Source organism: Microtus oregoni, unplaced genomic scaffold, assembly GCF_018167655.1.
Source record: "Microtus oregoni isolate MIOR12 unplaced genomic scaffold, Mior012 000027F_ref0000203, whole genome shotgun sequence".
NCBI classification, from domain to species: domain Eukaryota; kingdom Metazoa; phylum Chordata; class Mammalia; order Rodentia; family Cricetidae; genus Microtus; species Microtus oregoni.
This window is the reverse complement of record NW_024543086.1, coordinates 26,602,574-26,615,926: the sequence shown is the minus strand read 5'-3', so window position 1 is coordinate 26,615,926 and position 13,353 is coordinate 26,602,574.

Here is a 13,353-nt window from a genome sequence, read left to right as displayed (position 1 = left end):
GAGCTGTTACACAGAGAAACCCTGTCTCGAAAACAAAACAAATAAGAAACGGAAAGACATGGGGATGGGGAGTGTGTGCATGTGCCAAGGCAAGTGTGGGAGATGGAGGAGAACTTGGAGACGCTGACTGCTTCTTTCCACTGTGGGTCCAGGGTAAAATTCATGCCTCCAGTCTTGCACAGCAAGCACGTTTGACCACTGAGCCTTCTCACCAGCCCTGCAGTGCTTTCCTGGGCCTTTTGCACTGGCCCCTCGGTACACACCTGACCTAGCACCCCATTTAGAGAGGTCCAAAGATGGCAACAAACTAGCCCATCTACCGGATGCGGAAGCTGAGGTCTACAGGGACAGCGAGTATTCTACTTTAATTGCTTCCCTCAACAGTTGTGTGGTCAAATACTTCTCTCAACACTGCCATAAAGGCATTTTGTGGGTGCGATTCATATCTACAATTGGTTGACTTTCAGCCAAGTAAATCGCCCTCCGCCCACAGAGCTGTCTTGACTAATAAAGGTTTTCCTAAGGAAATGAAATTCTGCCTCAAGACTGAGAATCAGAAGAACCTGGGGTGCAGCTAATCAGTCAAACCCCTGCCTATCATTTCCAGATTCCACCCCTAGCATAGAGGTGGTGGCTGGACTCTCCTCAATGGGCTATGATGAGGGGCGAAAGGACAGAGGGAAGGAGATTCTCAGCTGGATGCCCAGATCTGGTTGGAGAACAGACCTTACATGCATGGTCTCACCTGAAACCTGGACCTGCCTGCCTGAGTCACAAGGATGGAGGAGCCAGGTGATGAGTCTCTGGAAGAAATGGAATGTTCTGTTGAATCCAAGTGTGGAGAACAGAAAGCAGCAAGCCCACACAGCCTCTGCCTCATGCTGACGACATGCCCAATGCCTGATTATTTCCATCTGCTTTAGATGCAAAGCTAAGGTGGGAGCAGCCTTAAATTGCCAAGTTTTTTAAGTCCTAATTATGTGCAAAAACACAATAGGACAGATCATCTTGTCTTGCCTCTGTCGCTCGCTTTGTGTTCTTAATCCACCAAAAATAAAACCAGCAAAATCAGACTTTTAAAATCCACCTTTGACTCCCTCAGTCACCAGCAGGCATGCGATGAAGCCCGAAGGGGGCTCTTCCCTGAAGCTAATGAGGCAGAAGCTTTGGAGGCCCACACTTAGATGAGTCCCTTCTGAAGTCTGCTTTAGCTGGAGCTTTGTAATTCTGGATTCTTTTGCTTAAAGCATCTCCGGGTTGCATAGGTCTCTGGCTTCACAAAGCCTAAGTTCACCCTTGGGAGTTCCTGCTAAATACAGGGGGAAGTTGTTCTGAAGATGCAAAGATAAATATAAGGTGCCCCTGATGAAACCAAAATTCAGGTACACATGGTAAGTAAGCACCATACCATCCCTGGAACTACCAATGTCATAGTGAGTATTTTAAAATGTATTAAGAGGGCAGATCATAGGTTAACTGTTCTTATGGCAAAATGATGATTATAATAATAAATAAATAGTAGATGATGCAGGAGGACACCTTTAGAGATGATGGACATGTTGATGACATTGTGACAGAGAATGGTTTTATATTCACAGAGTTGTATTCTTAGTACAGTATCTGCTATATATTTATCTGGGGAAGTTATGTATATGAGCAATTGCATGTATGTCATATGAGTGTATTAATGCACCATGTTCATGTCTGCTGTCCATGGAAGCCAGAGCAGAATGTTGGGTCACCTAGAACTGAAGTTACAGACGGATATAATCAACAACTCGGGGTCTCCATGACAACCCAGACTTCATATTCACACAGCTTCATGCAGTGGCCTCTCCTGGTGTCCTTGCAGGAATTTCAGCCCTATCATGTGTTATCTGGCCTCAGCAGCTCTGAGACGGCAGAAGAACAATCCATAACTCCCTCGACCAAGAAGCAATCAAGATCAGAGAAATGCAAAGGTCCAGATTGTGTAGGGCTCTAATACTGCCATGGGAGGGCTGGATTATGACATTGAAAGCCAGCAGGGGTGGGGGCAGGGCTAGATGATGGCTCAGCAGTAAGGAACACATGCTGTTTGTGTAGAGGACCTAAGCTCAGACTGCCTGGAACTCCAGCTGCAGGGAGACCCCACTCCCTCTTGTGATCACTGCAGGCACTTGAATTCACATGCTCGTACCTAGACACTGACACATATGTACACACATAGCTAAAAATAAATAAAATATATTTTTTTAGCCAGCTGTAGTGCATACATCTTTAATCCAAGACTAAAGAAGCAAAGACAAGTGGATTTCTGTGGGTTTAAGGCCAGTCTGGTCTACCCAGAAAGTTCTAGGCTAGCCAAAGATACATAGTGAGACTTTGTCTCTTTGTATTTATTTGTAAGTAAATAAATAAATAAATCTTTTTTAAATGTGTAATATAAAAAAGAAAACCAGCAGGATTTTGGACATGTGAATAGCAAGATCTTATTAATATTACAGAGAACTTATGTAGAGACCATGGACAAAGCTGGTTGTTGTGTGGAACCCAAGATTACCTAACAGACCTCTTATTCTTTTCTCCCAACAGTCCAAAATTATTCTATGGCAAGAGGTCCTTTGTGTTATTGTTGGTGAGAACACAAAATGGCACAACACTCATGGAGTGAAATTTAGCAGAATTACCTTACCTTTGGCCACTGACTCATAAATTGCAGTATAACAGTGTGTTCCAAGCATGCTGACAAAAAGACAGGTATCAGTGTGCCTGCATGGCTGGTATCTCTGCAGCTTTGTCTGTAGCAGCAATGGTCTGGGTGTCACCTGTGCTGGTACCTGCCAGGTTAATACAACTTGTTCATACACCATCCAGCTGTCACAGAGAGGTGGAGTTCCACACTTAGCTGTGGAGTGATCATCCAGAAATATCACTAAATGAAAAACACAAGGTAGAGACGTGTGTACTTTATTTTGACATTTACCTAAGAAAGATGTGGTATATAAACACACTTAAATGGAAAAATAAGCAGGCTTGGTGGAGCATGTTGTCACCCAACATCTCGTAGAATAAAAAGCAGGAGAAACAGGAATTCAAGACCAGACTGGACTACACAGCGTTCAAGATGAGCCTGGGCTACATAGAGAATTCAAGACCAGCCTGGAATGCATGAGAACCTTATCAAAAAAAAAAATCAGTCACTATGTAGGTAGGTAGGTAGGTAAGTAGGTAAACACATACATGCATACATACATACATACATACATGTATACTTGATAGAAAGAAAGACAGACAGATAGGTGATAGATGAATGGATAGATGATAGATAGATAGATAGATAGATAGATAGATAGATAGATAGATGGATGGATGATGGATATGTAGAGATTGGAAAGTTGATAAATAACAAAATAATTAACAATAGTTACCTTCTGAGTAACAAAAAGTTAAAATTCAGTTCCCACCCAGTACTCAGAAAAAGAAAACCCTGACAAAGCAATATGAGATAAAGAACCTCCAATACCACTGAGTTTGCTTTGTGTTGACTGTCTACTGCTTGGCATGTGGCCTACATGGTTCATATACACAGGGAGACTCCACTGAAGAAAACTAATTTTTTCTTTGTGAGCAGTTGTCAACTGGAGATAGCATCGGGTTAGAGTAGGGAGGGGTGATTACCGTGAGAAAGAGAACATCATTTGTACAAGGTGTAAAACAACTCAGATTTACCTCTATTTTGCTAGATAATTCTTGGGCATGGGGAAAGAGCATTGTCCAGATATCAACAGGCTGCTTCTCTGTAGTTGATTAGTAGAGATTCCCTGAAGCTTTGGGTTATAATTAATTAGTGATGTCTTCCATGAACAACAGAATAGGAACATACTGTGTGGAGACACTGAGAGCCATCACTTTGGTTCAGAGGGGAGGAGGTCTGAGCCCAAGAGCCCTGGGAAGCAGGAACAACTTGTCCTGCTTCCAGTACAGGAAAAAGTTCCATAATACTGTGGTCTCTTGATGCCTCTGAATCGGAGCCTTTCTCTGGCAGTCATGTTCCTAAAGATGACAAGCCACAAAGAAATCATTCACTAAACTCAGGACTCTGCAGAGTTTAGTGTATATAATCAGCCAGCTTCCAGTTTCTGTTGAAGCCAAGAAAACCTTGTGTCAAGTGCCCCATCCCCACTCATGCAGTTGAGAAAGTTTACCCAACTCTACAGTTTGGAGTATTTCATTCTATAGTGTGCAATTGGACTTTCTTTTGGGACTGCCAGCTCTCAAACAATGACACAGAGACTTATTTATTATTATTATTATTCATTTATTTATTAAAGATTTCTGCCTCCTCCCCCCCCACCGCCTCCCATTTTCCTCCCCCTCCCCTGATCAAGTCCCCCTCCCTTGTTAGCCCGAAGAGCAATCAGGGTTCCCTGACCTTTGGGAAGTTCAAGGACCACCCACCTCCATCCAGGTCTAGTAAGGTGAACATCCAAACTGCCTAGGCTCCCCCAAAGCCAGTACGTGCAGTAGGATCAAAAACCCATTGCCATTGTTCTTGAGTTCTCAGTATTCCTCATTGTCCGCTATGTTCAGCGAGTCTGGTTTTATCCCACGCTTTTTCAGAACCAGACCAGCTGGCCTTGGTGAGTTCCCGATAGAACATCCCCATTGTCTCAGTGTGTGGGTGCACCCCTCGAGGTCCTGAGTTCCTTGCCCATGCTCTCTCTCCTTCTGCTCCTGATTTGGACCTTGGGGTTTCAGTCCGGTGCTCCACTGTGGGCCTCGACACAGAGACTTATTAATTACGAAAACTTGGCTTTAGCTTAGCTTTCTCCCCAAGTAGCTCTTATAATTTAAATTAACCAATTTGTATTGATCTACATTCTGCCACACAGCTTATTGCCTATCCTCTATAATGTACATCCGACTTCCTCTGTGTCTCATTGGCATATCCCCCCAAGCCTAGATTAATCTCCTGAGTTCCTCTCTCTTCCCAGAAATCCTGCCTATCCTCTCCTGCCTAGCTACTGACCCTTCAGCTCTTTATTAAACCAATAAGAATAAGACAGGGACATATTTTCACACAGTGTGATGAAATATCCTGAAATGATAGCTAAGCTAAAAGAATAGCCTAATGAACATCTAGACTCTTCTATGTTTATTCAACATTAGCACTTTGATGTATTTACTTGTCTCTGTACATCTTTCTCCTGAAATATCTTTAAACAACTTGTATCATCATGACATTTTTTTATGCCTAAAATCCTCAGTCTGTGTTTCTTAGGAATAAACACCTTCCAAAAACATTCAAGACAGACAGACCACTCTATTTACAGTCCATATTAAATCCTCCCCAGGACTGGAAAGATGGTTCAGCAGGTATTAGTGCCTCCTGCTCTTGCAGAGGACACCAGTTCAGTTCTCAGCACCCACATCGGGCACCTCACAACTTCAGCTCCAGGGTGTTGGGTGCCCTCTTCTGGCCTCTGCAGGCACTGTACACACACACACACATACACACACACACACACACACACACACACACACACACATACACGCACGCACACACACACACACACACATTTTAAAAATAAAATAGGAACCAGGCATGGTAGTACACACCTTTAATCCCAGTACTTGAGAGGCAGAAGCAGGCAGATCTCTCCATTTGAAGCCAGCCTGATCTACAGAGGAAGTTCCAGGACAGCTAGAGCTACACTGAGAAACTCTGTCTCAAAAAAGCAAAAATAAATAAATATGTGAAATAAAATAAATCTTAAAATTCATCCCAATGGTCCAGTAATATCATTTCAGCTACTTGTCCTTTACTTAATCCCGGGTCTGGTCCAGCTCATATCCTCCCCTTCATTATCTTTCCTTTGACTTCCTTCCACCTAGAACAATCTAGAACAGCCCTGCTGCTTTGTTTTTCCAACCTTCCTCTTACTTATGTGGTTTTAGGAACCAGCTGGCCCATCAGTAGGGGAAATCCTGCTTGCAGAAAGATCCTATCTTCTTGAAGGACATCTTTGTCTTCTGAATGATTTACCACTTAGATTTCTCTGTATCATAAAAGGCTCGCCCCATCCTTCCACCTGTGATGATGGGACTGCAGTGAGCATGCTCAGTACAACAGACATATCTGACTCTGGTTACAAATGGACCCAAAAAGGCAGGCATATCATCCCAGCTACTAAAGCTACTGAGACAGTAGGATCAAGAGCTAAAGGTCTTCCTGGACTACTGAGTGATTTCAAGGCTGGTTAGAGCAATTTAGCAAGGACCCTGTTTCAAAATAAAAAGGGCTGGACTTTTTGCTTTGCTTTTTGCTATTTTTATAACAGAGGGTATATTTTAGTGGTGGCATGTTTGCATAGTGTGTACAAAGCCCTAGATTCAATCTCCAGTCCAAATATTAAAAATGAAGAATCCAAGGCACACAACTCTTTCTTAAGGGTTTCATTCATTTAAGTCCATTAACCAGCTGCAAGGAGAGTCTCAAGTGTTTAGTTCAAAGTCAAGTAAAGGTCATGGGTAGGCCACTGCCTAGCCTGAGAAGAGAGAAGACATCATTTAAGTCTGGCTGTTGACACAGTTCTGACACCAACCTTCACTCTGCTTTATTAGCTCCTGCACATGTTTCATAACGGATGACAGCTCTGCCCTTTATTTGTTGAGGAATTTTAATTCTGCACCACTGTCTGCTGTTTAAAATGATTTACCTTCATTCATAAACACTAGCCTTTCAGGGCCTTCCACCATGGTAAGAAAAGTAAACGTGAAACCGAATGATCTGGACATAAACGTGCTCACGTTTTCAATGTGGCCAGCATCCTCACCAAGAACTCCATGTCCACTTGCTGAACATAGTAGACAATGAGGAATACTGAGAACTCAAGAACAATGGCAATGGGTTTTTGATCTGGAGGTGGGTGGTCCTTGGACTTCCCACAGGTCAGGGAACCCTGATTGCTCTTCGGGCTGACAAGGGAGGGGGACTTTATAGAGGGAGGGGGAGGGAAATGGGAGGCGGTGGCAGGGAGGAGGCAGAAATCTTTAATAAATAAATAAATTTAAAAAAATAAAAAATAAAACCAAAAAAAAAAAAAAAAGAACTCCATGTCCCCTTCACCACCTGTATCGTTGTTAGTTACCGAACATTTTTCCTTACATCATATCCCCCTTTTCTCTAAGACAGGGTCTCTTGAATCCCAGGCTGGCCGTGAACCAAGGATGCAACCAAGGATGTGTTTGAATTCTCATCCTCCTTTGTCTATTTCCCATACCAGGATTATAGGATACCATAAGACGTAGAACTTAGGAGTGCTGGGAATAGAACCCAGGCCTTCAGAGATGGTCGGTAAGCACTCTCCTGACCAAATTATATCTACATTCCCTCAAATTTATTTATTATCTAAATAAATAACCTTTGTTTAAAAAAAGATTGCATCTATGTCTAAAAACAAATAAACAAAACTGGCACTGTTTTTACAAAATCTGCTGTAAAAATAAATGCACGAAGACCTAGACATTAAGATATTCAAGTTCTGAGCTTCATCTTTCCATTATCTTACCCAAATAAAAATCAGCAAGAGTCAAACAAAATTGGGAAGGTGGCTTTGATCATCAGAGGGCAAAGAAACAGGAGGTGGATGCTCCGCAAGCTTTCAGCGTGTCTGGTGTTGGCTTTAGAGGCTGCCCACAGTGAGCGAGCTCTCTTCTGTGACCACAGCAGCACACACCCAGCACTTGAGGAAACCCTGGATTTTGCTGTTTGCGTTTTTTTCCCTTTCAATATTCTGTTCCATGATAACCCCATGTTATTGTGATTGGAAAACGCGTTCATTGTGCTGAGCCAGACGGATGGCTTCCTGCCTGGAAAACTCTCTAAGAGAACCAAACGGAAACCCTACTGTCCTCACTGCCTCGACTTCCCACCCACCAGCAGCATCAGCCCATAACTACTAAATAACAGGCTGAGGAGATGCCTCAATGGATAAGAACACTTGCTGTTCTTTCACAGGACCAGAGTTAGGGTCCTAGAACACATGCCAGGCAACTCACAACTCCCCATTGCATCTGCAAAGGATGCAATGCCCTCGTCTGGCCTCCAAGGGTATATGCACTCATGTGTGCATACACACATACACACACAAATAAAAAATAAAATAAACTTTTAAAATATATTAAATGGAAAATTCCAAAAATACACAGTTCATAAATTTTAATCAACTTTCATTACAACATATTTTATAATTGTTCTCCCTTCTTATTACTTCATGTTATTTATTGTTGTGTCAAATTCATAAATTGACCTTTATCCTTAGTAGGAACCTTTGTTTTAAAAAAAAAAAAAGAAAGAAAAGAAAAGAGAGTCATAATATATCTAGGATTTGGTTTGATGTAGTTACCAATTCCAGCAGCCACTGGGGGTTTTGAAACATTTCCTGTGGATAAAAGGATATAGAGCATATTGAAATTGCTATTTTTGTTGGTTGAAATGGTCTAATGCCAGTCATTTCATATAATGGAGCCCTAATCGCAGCCATCAGCATCCTTGCAGTATTTCCCATTTACAAAATGTCTGCATAAGAATTACTTCTCTTGCTCCCAACAGAGAACATGGGCACAGGCTTCTTTTCCCTTTGTTGTGTCTCTTCCAGAGTGGAAAACACCTCTTGGAGAAGATGAGCTTCCCAATGGGGTGTAAGTGGGGTCCAGAACTGAAATCTGGGTCTGTCCCTACCACAGCCCTTCTGTCACCACGTTATTGCCGTGGCTGTGTTCTTAAAGAGAGACAAGGACGCGAGTCAGTCCTGGCTCCGCTCCTGTGACTACAGGCCCTTCCTGCCGGGCTATTCCTCACAGTCCAAAGCTCTACGTTCATTCTGTCTTGATTTTCATGCCACCCTGCATGAATCAAGTGAGGAAAGAAGGAAGTGGAAAGAAATGGAGGGAGGGAAAAACAAGGAGGATGAAATAAAACATGGGGAGAAAATGGGAAAGGAGAAAGTCAGAAGACAGAAGGTGTATCAGTTACTCCTCCCAGCGCTGTGGCTGGAGGTGCATTAGCGACTCCTCTCAGCACCGTGGCTCAAGGCCAATGCAGAAGAGATGAAATTGAAGGGAGTGATACATCTCACAGCTCCTGGGCTCTATCACAACATGGTCATGTGACTGCCTCCTCCCCAAATCGCCTCTTCTTCCTGTAAAAATGACTGTCATTGGATTAAGTGCCATCTAGATGCTGTTGTCTCAAGATCTTTTTTTGTTTTCTTCTTTTTTTGTGACAGGGTTTCCCTGTCCTGGAATTTATTCTATAGACTAGGCTGGCCTTGAACTCGGAGATCACCTACCTCCTTAGTGCTGGAATTAAAGGCGTGCACCACCACTGCCCAGCTCAAAAGCCCTTTTTTAACTCCTTATTTAGTATTTATTTATTTTTAAATTACATGTGTGTGTGCATGCACACACACACACCTCAGCACTCATGCTGAAGTCAGAGGACAAATTGAGAGAGTGGATTCTTTCCTTCTACCCTATGAGTACTGGGAACCAAACTCAAGCCCGGCAGCAGGGAGCGCCATTTCTGGCTGAGCGTCTATCTCACCACCTCCTAGATCCTCAATTCCATTATATCTGCAAAGTCCCTTTTGCCAAATATGTCCCCAGCCGATGGTTCTAGAGGGCCATGTCTTGGAAAACCCACCAGGTAACACAGGACAGGTGTACCACAGTCACCTCAGGCCGCAGCACGTTTCACTCTGCATGTGGAGAGCAGGCTACCCAGTCTAGCACGTGCAGACACTATGCTAAGTGAGTTCCACCGTTAGCCCAGTAATCACACTCACAGTTTGCTCCATCTCCGCCGCAGACGGAAGTGTGGCCCCCACGGCCCCAGCTCTAAGAACCTGCAGAACAGGGTGTAAACTAATAAAGGGCACCCTCTCGACAGCTATGTGCTCCCTCTGATCTCGCAGAATGGGGTCCTTTTAAAGCGTGTGATAGCCTGGCCTCTAAAGAGGATCTCGCTCATCTCCTCGTTTCATGGTGTGGGGCCGAGGCTTCAGAAGTGAACTGTGGTTTGTTTCTTTAAAGAGAGTTTGCCACAGGGGAAAAACACAAGCAAGTTAAACAGGAAACAAAACAAAACAATCCAATAATAATTGGTGCCAAAGTAGAAGTGATAGCAATTAAATAATAAGACAGTGACATAAGGACCAGCATTTTTAAACTGGGGTGGGGGGTATGGAGTGTGTGGTGTGTGTGTGTGTGTGTGTGTGTGTGTGTGTGTGTGTGTTATATTTGCGTGTGTATGCTGGTGCAAGCAATCAGAGGCTAATGGGGTTATCAGATGTCCTGCTTTAGCACTCTGTCTTACTCCATGAGACGGTCACCCCCTGAACCTGGAGCTGTGCTGAAGGCCGGCAGACTCCAGCAGTTCTGCTGTCTCCACCCTCCACGGCACTGTGGTTACATGTATATGTGTAGGCATACCCAGCTTTTACATATGTGCTATGGGTTTGAACTCAGGTCCTCACGCTTACACAGCAAGTGCTCTTACCCACTGAGCCATCACCCTCCAGTGCCATTTTGTGTTTAACTGGCATGTGATACCCACCAAAATCTATGGGATATGCTGTGCTGTTTTATACACATTGAGTAAGGATCATCTTGAACATGGGTCATCTTGAACATGGGTCATCTCTTCCTGTGAGCACATTCAGCAACCTCTCTACTGGGCCGTGGAAATGACAGCCAAGGCTGACAACTGTTCGGTGTCTGGAGCTCACAGGATAGAAGGAGAGAACTGACTCCGATACCTTGACACTGCATACACATGGTACATGATCATAATCATACACGCAGGCAAACACTCATGCTCAAAATGATTTCTTAAAGTGGAAATGAGTTCAGAAGAGTATAGAAATTGTCCTTCACAGTATAAACAGAGCACAGCAGCCTGAGCAATCCCCTTCCCACTTAGGGACCATCTCTCAGATATAATTTTTGACTAAGACACAGAAAAGAATTTCAGTGTGAGTCAGAGTGAAGCAGAGTTTATGACAATGAGGAAGAATGCACACTTAAGTGTGAACATTGCAGGGTGCTTAGGAAAATTCTGACAGACATCCAAGTCAGGTGCAAGTGTCTCAAGTCTCTCTTAGATTTCTTTGCTCACATTCCAGGGCCCTAAGTGAGCACTCACGTGAGGCAGCTAGGGAAACCATGTTACCTCTATTGTAATCTGCTGGCCTGGTCTATCACCTGGGTACCCTGTCCCTTTAAGAGACAAGCTCCTAGGTGGTGGTGCATGCCTTTAATCCCAGCACTCGGGAGGCAGAGGCAGGCAGATCTCTGTGAGTGCAAGGCCAACCTGGTCTAAAAGAGCTAGTTCCAGGACAGGCCCCAAATGAACAGAGAAACCCTGTCTTGAAAAACCAGAGAGAAAGGGAGGGAGGGAGGGAGGGAGGGAGGGAGGGAGGGAGCGAGAAGAAAGCTGGGCCCACTTCAAACCTCCCCCTCCCCTTCCCCAGGCAAACAGATCTCCAGCCTCCCCACGCTCCCCCCTCTCTCTCCTCTCTCTCTCTCTCTGCCCTTCTTCTGAAGAGGCAGCTTCTGCCTCTCTCTCCTTTCCTCTCCTCTTCTTCTCCCTTTCCTTCCTCCCTCTCTCCCCCTTCATAACCCACTAAATAAACTCTATACCCAAGCTCTCTCTGCATGGCATATCTGTCTGTCTCTCACCCACCAGGGTCTCCCACCGCCAAATGAACCCCGAGGCCTTTCTTCAACCCTCATGGGACTGGCATTGGGTCACCAAGTTTTATGAATAACAACCTCTGCAGAGAATCTTGGCTTTATTAGCGAGGTTGAAGTTTCTTGACTCTCTGCCAGCCGGAAGGCAAACCAGATCCTAGAGCAGGTAGCTGTGACTTCTTTCCATACAATGTTCTTAATACATTCTCTCTTTCTGTTTCGTTCATTCCAGCACACTCTGAGCGATTACTGCAGTGTGCTACATCCCCAACCCCAGCTGTTTGTGTGCCGGTCTGTTTGAGACAGGGTCTCATTCTATAGCCCAGACTGGTTTGGCACTCACCATATAGACCAAGTGTGGCAAGGACATAGAGAGTTTCCTGAAGATAAACATAGAAAGCAAACAGTTGGGAGAGAAAGACTGGGCTTCATAGGATGAACAGAGCATGCGCAGGAAAGCCGTACATTACTACATGGGAGAGTTGGAGGTTAATTAAATGTTCTCTGAAGGGTCATATGGCTCCTGACCCTGTACTTTTAAGCTTTGCCCTGGGCTCTTTAGTCTACTCTCATTCCCAGGAGTGTTTCCGTGTGTTAATAGACTCTTCCTAACCGTGGGTCCAGTTCTTTATCGTACCACACGGGGCCACCCTGGCAATTCTACTGCCTCAGCCTCCCAAGTGCTGGGATTACAAGCATGAGCCACCATGCCAGGCAATGTTTTCATCCGTTGACACAAAAGGGCAAATGTTTGCATCAGGCTTACTCGGGGTCTGATCCAGTTCCAGGCTCTTGGCGTCCACCATGCATCTACCACGCAATCGGTCCTTGCAGCAACCTTATAACAGCAATACCCACGTGACTGTGTGCTGTCACCATGGCAGCTGGTCTCTGCAGATCCACCGTTTCGGGCTAGCTGCCAAAGACCCCATTTTGTGGTCACCACAAAGTGAAATATTGAAAATTCTGGTCTTACCGTATTTCCCTCCCGAATCACATCTCCAGTGCCACGAAAAATATTGTGACACCTGCTTGTACTCCCGTCGTAACAGTGCCTTTGTTCTTCGCTCTTCAGAAAATGTGAATAAGCTTCAGACGGGGATCCCAGGGGCCGAGCTGGGAGGGAAGTGGAGTAAAATGATTGAAGTCTAGCCTCAAACCAACGGTGGACAGAGTGCTGGTCCCAGCTAGACTGTGTGACCTCAGACAAGCAACTTTCCAGTGGCCTAGTGTCCTGTCTGGTATAATGGAGTTGAGAATTAAGGGCCTAATGTAGTAAAACAGGACTCAACAAATTTTTTTACATAAAGGTAGTAAATATTTCAGCTTTGCAGATCACGTGGTCTCTGTTGCCACCAATCACCTCTGCCCCTGCAGTGGGAAAGCCACCATAACCAAATGACTGGGTAGGTCTCAGTTTCAGCTACTCCCAGAGAGCTAGTTCGGCAGGTAATATCGTCTGCTGCCAAGCCTGATGAAGTGAGTTCGATCCCTGGGCCCCAGTGGTTAGAAGCAGAGAAGACTCTAAAATACAGTGTGTGCTTGAGGACTTGGTGCAGGAGTCAGTGCTTTGATGGCAATGAGCCTGGTTTCCGATCCCAAAGTCTTAAGGCACAC